This window comes from Octopus bimaculoides, chromosome 15, assembly GCF_046866305.1.
Source record: "Octopus bimaculoides isolate indiv1 chromosome 15, ASM4686630v1, whole genome shotgun sequence".
In the NCBI taxonomy this organism is placed as follows: domain Eukaryota; kingdom Metazoa; phylum Mollusca; class Cephalopoda; order Octopoda; family Octopodidae; genus Octopus; species Octopus bimaculoides.
Genome location: NC_142942.1, coordinates 49933787 through 49946286, shown reverse-complemented (window position 1 = coordinate 49946286; position 12500 = coordinate 49933787). Strand labels below are relative to the sequence as shown.

Sequence of the window (12500 nt, the reverse complement as noted above, 5' to 3'; positions counted from 1 at the left end):
GTAATTTTGGTTGATAATATCGATTTAAAGTGCAAAGACGACCTCGGCGGAATTTGAACTCGGAGCGTAAATAGCTTTGAAGAAACCCTGCTCCTCATTTATTTTGTCGAACGCGCTAGCAATCTGCCGGCCTATCGCCTCAACAACAATAATATTAATGATGATGATGACAATCCTTTCTGCTAATAGGCGCAAGGACTGAAATTTCGGTGGAGAGAGCTAGTCGGATTACATATAATATCTAAGTTGATCTCGGTGGAATTTGAACGCAGAATGTCAATGATCCAGAACAAATGGCGTTTAAGCATTTTGTCCGACGCACTAACGAGTCTGCCAACTAATTTCGAATACAACAAGGCACGCGGCCCTGACATTTGGGGAAGCGGAGCCTTGTTAGTTTACATCACTGGTATTTTATCAAACACATGGAGAAAAAAAATTAAAAGTTAGGTATTTTATCAAACACGTGGGGAAGAAAGGAAAAGTTGGGACCCCGGCAGGATTTGAATTCGGGAACTAAGCTGGGTTTTTTTTTTGGGGGGGGGGTCCTTTTAGTGTTTCGGTGACTACGGTAGTTACTGACCACTGGTGGTTTTTTGTACATAGTGTGGTGACAATCGTTCATAGTATGGTGTTAGTAGATTTTAATGGTTGGAATAGTTTACGTGGTGGTGGTTAGTTAGAATAGTTCCTTCCAAATTATCTTTTCAGTTTCCTTGTTTCAAATATGCTTCGTAAAAGACGTAGGGATCAGTCATTCAACTTGCGCGCGCGCGCACGCATGCGCGCACGCACACACGCATGCGCGCACGTACGAACGAACGAATGTGCGTTGGTCTTCATACTCTTAATTAATATATATGTAGTGTTATAAGTTCAAATCCAAAGATTTATCAATCGTGAGTTGATACCACAAGCTCCACTAACATATACAGGTATACGTGTTGACCACTTTGCAATGCATTCCTGCCCGTTTCTCTGTCTGTCTGTCTGTCACTTTCTCGTATAGATGTGTGATGGAAAGTCATAATTTATAAATAAAATGCTAAGAAAAAATATAAAATTTGAACGAAGAGCGAGTAAAATAGCAGTTACCTGTCTGTAAAACTACCTGTCTGTTTCGATCCTGTCTGTGGGCCCTCCTATTTTTAGAACTGGTACATGCATAGAATTACTAAAACTATTAATATTATCATACAATAAAACTATTATTAAGTTCATGCATTAATTAATAAATAATGCTAATACTAAATTCTTGCAGCCAGAAGGGAAGAAATTGTAGCAGTGGGGTAGGGCTGGAGAATTTGTTGAAATGAATTGATCTCAGTACTTTGAGTGGTGTTTCGATTTAATTTTGCCGAATCGAATCCGAAAAACTGACATGTAAAGTTGATGACGGTAGCAGGATTTGAACGCAGAACGTAAAGGAACGGAAGAAATACTGAAAAAGTATTTTGTCCGATGTTCTCTAACGATTCTGCCACTACCGTATTACATAAGGATTTCTTCTGATTTAAGCAAAAGGGCTCTAATTTTGGTGGGAGGGGTCAAGTCGATTACATCGATCCCAGTGCTCGCCTAGTACTTATTTTATCGACCCACAAAAGTATGAAAAGCAAAGTTGATCTCGGTTGGAGTTTGAACTCGGAACGTAAAAAGACAAGACGATATACTGCTTACGCATTTTGTCCGGGGTGCTAATTGGTTCTGCCAGCTCGCGGTCTTAATCCGCCTTCTCATTTTAAAATCAGATCTACTGTTTTTTTATTGGCCACAAGGGCCAAATAAGCGAATACAACACAATAGCAAAGACGAAATACTAAAACAGAAATCAGTAGGGTACATTTTTATAACGTACATGGATGGAGTAAAAGGGTAAGAACACAAAACACAATATTACTACATGAAATACCTGACAGTACTAGTGAAAGATACCCTTCCAAGATAGGGTACCCAAGTTGGCGAGGGTATTAATGATCAAATAGTGATTCAGGGTACTACATGCGCACACATCCACACCCGGATGCAGAGAAAAAAAAGTCATCCTTCAGCCGCATAAGTTTTCAAGGCCCTTATAATTTATTTATCCACTCCATACACTATTTTAATAATATTATTAATAATAATCCGTTCTACTATATGCACAAGGCCTGAAATTTTGGTGGGAGGGGGCTAGTCGATTACATCGAACCCAGTGCGTAATTGATGCCTAATTTATCGATCCCGAAAAGATGGAGAGCAAAGTCGATCCCAGTAAGAAATTGACGTAAAAAAGGGACGAAATGCCGGCGTGCTTAATGATTCTGTCAGCTCACCGCTTTTAATAATAGTATAATAATTAGTTTTGCTTTATTAAGCTCAATGGGTGTTTCAGTTTTATCGAAAAGTTCTCCTTCTCTGGCGAAAGGGGAAATTACCTGGAACGGATCGTCGTCCTATCCAGATGAGGAGAAAACTCATCTACTTAAGAGAGTAAGCAAACCGGTAGAAATCAGGACCCATGGTGGGTGGGGTAACTTTGACTTTATTAGGTGGACTCCGACTCCGTGATTCCAGTTGTTCAATGGTTTAAATTTTATTCCTGGCTACCAAGACCTTTTTTTTTTATGTGAAGTTAACGCGTGATAAAACTAGGATTACTACACAGGAGGATCGGCTTGAGATTTCTCGCTTCTTCTTCAGAGATCGGATCAGATCTGATTGAAAACCATTATTCTATAATAGTTCAAAATAAAACTTTTATTTCGTTGGAACATTGTGACTCATTGAAGGGGGTTAAATAACATTTATTTTTAATTAAAAAGTAACTTTGGTTAAAATATAAAAGCTAATGGAAATTTTCAAACTAATTTTCCTTTCCCCTAACAGTAATGGCGGCGGTGGCAATGGTGGGTTTTTCTCTTTTTCTTATTCTGATCGAAGTTTTTTAAGAACCTGGGGCAAGGGATATATTGGAGGACATGGAACCCATTTAAGGGCTGGGTTAGAGGCAATGAGGGATTAAAAGTAACTTTTTCTCTCTTTGGTTCATTAAGAGATTAAGTAGTTTTTCCTTCTGTTAATTTTATTACCATCGTTCCAAAAATATGGTAAAAAATGCTTTGCGTCATTTCGTCCGTCTTTTACGTTCCGAGTTCAAATTCCGCCGAGGTTGACTTTGCCTTTTCATTCTTTCGAGGTCGAAAGATATAAATTAAATAACCAGTTGCGTACTGGGGTCGATGTAATCGACTTAAATAAATCCCTTCCCCCAAATTTGAGGCCTTGTGCTTCCATTCCAGTGGAAAGGATCATCATTATTATTATTATTATTATTATTATTATTATTATATATTGTTATTTATTGTTATTGTTTGCCTTTTTTATATACAAAGCATACACAGACACAGTCAACGCTCACACGCACACTCCCCCCCTCTAACCGTGAATGAATGAATGAGAGAGAGAGAGAGAGAGAGAGAGAGAGAGAGAGAGAAAGGTGGGGGTAGAATGAGTGAGTGAGTAACTAGGTTAAGGATGCTGAAAAGTAGAACTTGTTAGCTTTATAATAGTCATCAGTTGTGCAAAGAACTGCTCTAGGATGTTGCTGTTGTTGTTGTTGTGTAACACACCGTACCTCCTGCCTTTTTTACACAGTCAGTTACATGCTTCAGTAGGCAGCTTCTCTAATAACTAGAACAACAACAACAGCTATTGCTTTCTACATATAACACTTTTTATTGTGAAGACAGACGGCGGTTGGAGATGTGTTTTTTCTTTTCTTTTTTTTTTGTTTGTTAGCTTTATTTTCTTTCTTTTTTTTTTTGTTTTTTTTTTTGTTTTGGTGTGGCTACATTTTGTGAAAAGGTCGTGCGTGTCCGGTCCCGATCCACCTCTTTTACCTTTAAACTCCATCTTTACGTTGGAGATACATTCACCCCCCCCCCTCCCCGACAACAACAACAACCACTTATGCCCACCCCCACCCCACCCGTCTCCGGGTGTTAGTAACATAGACAAGAAGACACCCCCTGATGGGTGAACTGAACTGAAGTGAAAGGAATTGAATTGGACAAATCAGATAGACAGACAGATAGATAGATGGATAAATGTGTAGGTGGGGGGTAGGTGGCTGGCTGGGTGACGGGGGAAGTAAGATAAATATTTAAATATATATGAATGAATACAATGTGTATAAAATATAGTATACGTATTATGAATTAAATATGTAATATACATATGTATGTATGTGTGTATATATATATATTTGTATATATATATATGTATGTGTATATATGTATGTATGTGTGTGTGTGTGTCAATAATAATAATAATAATAGTGATAATTACGAAGTGGCATAGCATTACTTTTAATTCTTTTTATATTATACAAGCTTTACATAGACTTACAGATGTTTCTACTGCGTCGATTAGTAACCGTTGCATTTGCAACTCTACTTATAATACCAGTGCATACTATATATATATACATATATATATATATATATATGTATATATATATATATATATATGGGAGAATATACAAAAAATAACAACAGACGAGGACAGGTGGTGTAAATAACAAAAGTATATATTAGTATGACGCTCGGGAATACGGAAAGTCTTTGACGTTTCGAGCTACGCTCTTCAACAGAAAGAATACGGAGACAAGGAGAAAAACACGGAGAAAAAAAAATTGAATATATATATATATATATATATATATATATATATATATGTGTGTGTGTGCTAATATAAGATTGTATCGGGTTGCATTATATATATTTGCATAACACACGTCTCTACTAATTCCATGTTTGCGTGAGTGAAATGTAGCTGTAGCTACTTTGAATTCTTTATACAAATGTATGTATGTATATACATCTATGGACGAATCAATTTGAAAATCAAAAATATTTGATTTCTAACAATAAGGTGTTTTTTATTTTTCTGGTCTAGATATGACAGCCATTATGCGTGTGTGCAGCATCGTCAAATCAACCTGCATGCTTTTTCCTTCGTTTGTGTACGTGTGTGTGTGTCTGTTGCACAAGCTAGCATTCAAATAAGCCTTTTATTTATTTCTCTTTTTTTTTTTCAATGGAGTTACTATGGCGGATGTTTGAGATGAGAGAAGGTAGTTTGTGTTGGCGGTGGAGGTGGTGCTTCTGTTGGTGAAAACGAACAGCAGCCTCTGTCGGGTAGATATGTATGATGATGGGTCCTTAGAGCAAAGTAAGTTACTATGTGGGTAGATTAGTTGGGTAGAAAGAGGAATAATAATATAATAATGGGTTTTTGGTTTAACTAGGTCGAGAGGAGCATCTAACCCCCTCACGCAACATCTCTTGCTAAACAAATATAAAATAACGGGTGGGCAAGGGGGAGAATTAAAAATAAATACATAAACCATCACTTTTTCCTCTACTGATATACGCGTGTACGGTTAATGGGTGGTTGTTACATGTATACATATATATACGCATATATATATACATATATACGGTGTATGTATGCGTATATATATATGTGGTGTATTTACATATATATGTATACAATATACACATCAGTCCTGTCGACAGACTTAGGTTGGTGCCTAAAGGTTAGAAGTGTATTCTTTGTGGCACTGACTTGTAATAATGCGAAAGTGGAATTTCGAAATAAGTGGATCACCGTAAATCTGAGGGTGCGCCATTGAATATAGAGGAGAGGGCAGTGTTGTCCAGTGAATCCCCCTTAGTCACGGGAATGATACACTTGTGTGTATAATATGTATATAGTGTAGGTATATATATATGTATGTATATTGCATGTATATATATATATGTATATTACATTATATATGTAAAATAACACGCACGCACACACACATGTATGTATATATATATATATATGTGTGTGTAACATATATATATATGTATATATATACATGTACAAAAACGCACACACACACACATATTTGGACACACGCACCCGCATGCACATATCGTAATTACCATGCATATGCTAAATATTTTTGTGTTTTTAATATGGAAGATAAAATATAAAGTATACATGTATGTGTGTGTGTATATATGTGTGTGTGTGTGTGTGTGTGTGTAAAAGGCTGATGCCCAAACTGAATTGATTTTATAAAGTACCGGACTAGTTATTATTATTATTATTATTATTACTATTATTATTATTATTAGTAGTAGTAGTAGTAGTAGTAGTAACCGGTTTGTTCAGCAGTCTATATAGTAAAATTAATATTTTTTATTTTTACAAACATACAACATATATGTAATATATATATACCATAACAATAGGTAACTACTCTCATTCACAAACACACTCGCGCGCAATCACGCGTGTGTTTATTTTATGTGTGTATATGTGCGTGATTGCATGTTTTGTATTGTGTATGTCTGATGTTTAAGGAAATATATCTAAGTAGGTAAGTACAAAAATATGTACATACTTGAAATACACACACACACACACACACACACACACACACACACACACACACATGTGTGTGTGTATATGTGAGTGAGTGTTTATATATAGATTTTTATATGTGTAATATATTTGCACATAATAGGACGATGACCCCTTTATTTTGCCAGACATTTTTGTTCTGCTTGCAAGTAAGTGATGTGATGTCCTTCATCAATTTCCCCTTTTTTTTTCTGACAAATGACAGAAAAAAACAAGTTGACAGGTACAGTTTTTGATGCTATAATAATAATAATAATAATAATAATAATAATAATAATAAATATATATATTTATAAATATATATTATATATATATGTATGTGTTTATAATATATATTATATGTGTGTGTGTATAAATGTATTATGTATATGTATGTATATATATATATATTTTATATGTATACATTATAGGTAGTATACATTTTATGTATATAATAAATGTACTATATGTATTATGTATATACTATATATATTATATTATATATATATTATAGTATTATATATATAGTATTATATATATATATATATTGTATTTTATATTATATATTATATATATTATACTCCGCGCGGTGCTGCACCCTGGCCGTGATTTGTGTTCCTTAAATGAACTAAAGAATTGAGGTGCCGGTTTTAAAGAATGCTTGGCGCGTGGTGTTGAGCAAGTAATGAATATTTACTGCAAACCGGTATTGAAACTAGCGCATTACCTTGATCCTCGGCTGATCATGTAAAATTATATATTTACTTCCTTGATCTTTCAAATGGTGTAAACTGATTTAGTCTCTTACAGATTTAAGGTATATTAATGATCAGACGTCTTTTATATCGTTGGTTTCAATGCGCAGTTATTCTTCCCTTGGTTGTGTCTTTCTCTTTCCATTTGGAAAATTACTTGAATTTCTTGTGACTGTGTCGTATTCCTATATTCGCGTTTTCCTAGTGGTCCCTTTTGAGTTCTTGGATACCACCACTTAACAACTTACGCGGCTCGACCTGTTGTCTGTGATCCTTGCGACATGTCCAGCTCATTGGAACTTGTGCTTTTGTGGATAAAAATTTGTTGTTATAGTTACGATGTATTAACTATTTAAGAAGTTAAAACATAGAGTAAGGACAAAAAGAATATATTAAGAGTTAGGACACAGTTACGGTTATGTCAATTGTTATGACGTATTAAAGTTATGACGTATTAAAGATACGATATATTAGACTTCGGCTATGTTAGAGCTGAAGGCAGCGGATCGGCAAATCGTCAGAATCGTAAAGCATTGAACAAGGAGCGTCGCGATAGATCATGCGATTCTCTAGTTCGGATCCAACCGAGTCAACACTACTGGGTCGACTCAATTACTGGCGAATCGGTGGAGCATCGAACAACGTAAAGCTTTGTGAACAATCTTTCGGTATTGATAGATGACGTCGTTAACTCGCACAACGTCCTGTTCCCTAAAACATAGATAGAGAAGCTAGACTGAAAAAAGACAAAAAGCTGTGGGGGTTAATGACGTTGTCTACTAATAAAGAAAGATTATCGTTTTGTGGTATTTCTAATGGGTCTTTACGATCTGAGTTCAAATCTGGCTAGGGTCAACTTTCCTTGCTATCTTTTCGGAGTTGATAAAATTTAAGCACGAGTCAAGTCCCGAACCTCCAGTTTTTGGGGCAGTAATCTATATATACATGTATATATATACTGATAAATGTGTGCATGTATGTATATGTGTGTATACATACACACACATACACATATCTATATATATCTATATATATATATATATAGAGAGAGAGAGAGAGAGAGTTCATTAACTTGCATACAAAAATGTAGAGGTGATTTTATATTGTATATATAAGGTCTATATTATTGTATATACTTTATTTAATAATAATAATAATGATAACAATAATAACAACAATAATAATCATAATATATATATATATATATATATATATATATATATGTATGATATGTATGTATATATACTAATACATACTACATGTGCTGATATCTGTGTGTGTGTATTATATATATATATATATATATATTTACACCACCTGTCCTCGTCTGTTGTTATTATTTGTATATTCTCCCATATATATATATATATATATATATATATATATATATATATATATATATATAAAGTCTATAACTTAGAACAGCAGTTTCACTTGAGACATGATTAAATACATAAACCGACAATTACGTTAATAATATTAATACTAACAACAACAATAACAGCACTAATATTAAAAGATTAAACTTTATAAACTTCTACCTCAAAATATTTAATAACCCGTTATTTCGGGTGAAAACATCTTTTTAGTTCTTAGAAAGTGAAGAGCATCAAGGAATGCAACTGGTTTGTGGCTTTCACCTACTCTCTCCCTTTTCTTTTCACTTTGAAAAAAAAAAAAAAAAAATTAATGGGTGGGAGCAGTTTTTTTTTTTTATGCTAGATTGGATTATGAAATAAGTGTTTTTGAGGCAGAAAAAAAAAACTTCAAAACATATATACTTTAAAAAACTTTATGCATTTTATTTAATCTTTCAAGTACATTGCAGCAACATTCATTCATATTTTCTGTGTGTGTGTGTGTGTGTGTGTGTGTGTGTGTGTGTGTGTGTGTGTGTGTGTGTGTGTGTGTGTGTGTGTGTGTGTGTGTGTGTGTATGTATATATATATATATATATATATGCATGTCTATATATATATATATATATATATGCATGTCTATATATATATATATATATATATATATGCATGTCTATATATATATATATATATATATATATATGCATGTCTATATATATATATATATATATATGCATGTCTATATATATATATATATATATATATATGCATGTCTATATATATATATATATATGCATGTCTATATATATATATATATATATATATATATATGCATGTCTATATATATATATATATATATATGCATGTCTATATATATATATATATATATATATATATATGCATGTCTATATATATATATATATATATATATATGCATGTCTATATATATATATATATATATGCATGTCTATATATATATATATATATATATATATATGCATGTCTATATATATATATATATATATATATATATGCATGTCTATATATATATATATATATATATATATATATGCATGTCTATATATATATTTATGTGGAGAATGGACCAACAAATACATACATATATATATATATATATATACACACATACATACATGCATGTATATATATGTACATATATGCATGTATATATATATATAATATGTATATATTATATGTATATATATGTATATATATATATGTACATGTATGTATATATATATATAAATGATATAGATGTATATGATATATATAAGATAAATTCAAATAAATATTCAAACGCATAATTTAATCGTATATAAATTTATTCTTTTGTATATTTATTTGTATATTCGTTCATATCTACTACATATGTGTATGTATATACACACGCACGTAATACACGTATGTATATTTCACACACACACGCACACACATATAGTATAATGTGTTGTCTGGGTGTTAAATATTACGCATGTGTGCGTGTTTGTGTGTGTATGAGATATATATGTGTGTGTTTCAATGCCAGTAATAATTAAACAACTCAGTTTTTTTTTTCTTTTTCTAACAACATTGAACTGTCATACAATTACACAATAACATTGTAAACACACCATCTGTCATTTTCGTTAAACAACGACGTTATTGTTTTTCTTTTTGCGGTTGTTTCGTATGTGACTGCTGAATTCGTCTGTTGCCTTCCTCATTTATATACCGAAACCCCTGCAATATTATTATTATTATTATTATTATTATTATTATTATTATTATTTATTAAAGGAATGGATCGAGATTTTGCTGTTAATTTATTTGTCGTTTATTTTATTTACTGATACCGTTTTCTTTTCTCTAATTAATTGATTTCCCACCAGTCACACGAAGAGAGTATTATAAGTAAATGAAAATAGAAGACGAATAGAAATTAGTTCTGAGATTCAAGAGATGCTGATAGAGGAAATATAACAGAGAGAGAAGCCAGAGGAGACGTGTGCGTGTAACGGATATATATATATATATATATATATATATATATATATATATATATATATATATATATATATATATATATATATAACGTATGTGTTGATGTATACAAAATCTGTGTGTAATCTATATAACATGAATGAATACATTATATATGTGTATAAGTGTGTGTGTGTGTGTGGGGGTGTACTTTTGTGTATGTGTGTATACTATACATATGCATGTTTTCTCTGAATCATTGATGAACAGCGGCAAACCCAACATTGATACGTACATAATAAATATACATATATATTATAACACTATATAATACACACACACACACACACACACACCACACACACACACACACACACACACACACACACACACACACACACACACACACACACACACACACACACACACACACAACACACACACACACACACACACACACACACACACACACACACACACACACACATATATATACATGTCTATAGAAGTTGAATAGTTATAGTGATTGCTATATATATATATTCCTAGATATACTGTAGCTTAGTAAAACGCGGTTGGTTAGTTACGTCAGTTACGTAGCTGTATTGGTGATTAGCCCATGTGGACTGATCTGGTGTTAAACATACATATATAAATGTATGTGTGTAGTTGTAAAGTGACAACAGAGAAATGCTGCAGATAGTATTGATATACTCAACTAGATTTTCTTTACAGAAATAGATATACATACTCTAGGGTAATGTATATATATATATATATATATACCGGAATATATACACCTACATTGATATATGCATCCATGTATGTATATATATATATATATATGTGTATGTGTGTGTGTATTTGTATGTATATATATATATATGTATATATTGTATGTATATATATGTGTATATGTATATGTGTGTATATGTTTATATATATGTATTTATTACATGTATATGTATAATTATATATATATATATATATGTATATATTATATATATATATATATATATGTATATATTATATATATATATATATATATATGTATATATTATAATATATATATATATATATGTATATATTATATATATATATATATATATGTATATATTATATATATATATATATATATGTATATATTATATATATATATATATATATATGTATATATATATATATATATATGTATATATTATATATATATCTATATATGTATATGTTACATATATATATATATATATATATATGTATATATTATATATATATCTATATATGTATATGTTACATATATATATATATATATATATATATGTATATGTTACATATATATCTATATATATATATATATGTATATGTTACATATATATCTATATATATATATATATGTATATGTTACATATATATCTATATATATATATATATGTATATGTTACATATATATCTATATATATATATATATGTATATGTTACATATATATCTATATATATATATATATGTATATGTTACATATATATCTATATATATATATATATGTATATGTTACATATATATCTATATATATATATATATGTATATATTACATATATATCTATATATATATATATATGTATATATTACATATATATCTATATATATATATATATATATATATATATATGTATATATTACATATATATATATATATATATATATATATGTATATATTACATATATATATCTATATATATATATATGTATATATTACATATATATATCTATATATATATATATATATGTATATATTACATATATATATCTATATATATATATATATGTATATGTTACATATATATCTCTCTCTCTCTATATATATATATATATATATATATATTATATATATATATATATATTTATATATTATATATATATATATGTATATATATTATATATATATATTATATATATATTATATTTATATATATA

At 30.4% G+C, this 12500-nt stretch overlaps 1 protein-coding gene and 1 long non-coding RNA gene across 6 annotated transcripts in view; one reads left to right on the top strand and one right to left on the bottom strand.

The window, feature by feature from the left end:
• LOC149132526 (uncharacterized) overlaps positions 1 to 7573 on the bottom strand; it is a 59509-nt gene extending 51936 nt beyond the window's left edge. Inside the window, exon 1 of the long non-coding RNA XR_016244466.1 lies at positions 7166 to 7573. This is a non-coding gene — a long non-coding RNA (uncharacterized LOC149132526). The remainder of the gene's footprint in view (positions 1 to 7165) is intronic.
• The window catches only part of LOC106881841 (nuclear receptor subfamily 2 group F member 1-A), a 113848-nt gene that overhangs the window by 12618 nt on the left and 88730 nt on the right, over positions 1 to 12500 (top strand). The gene's annotated exons all lie outside the window — the stretch shown is intronic.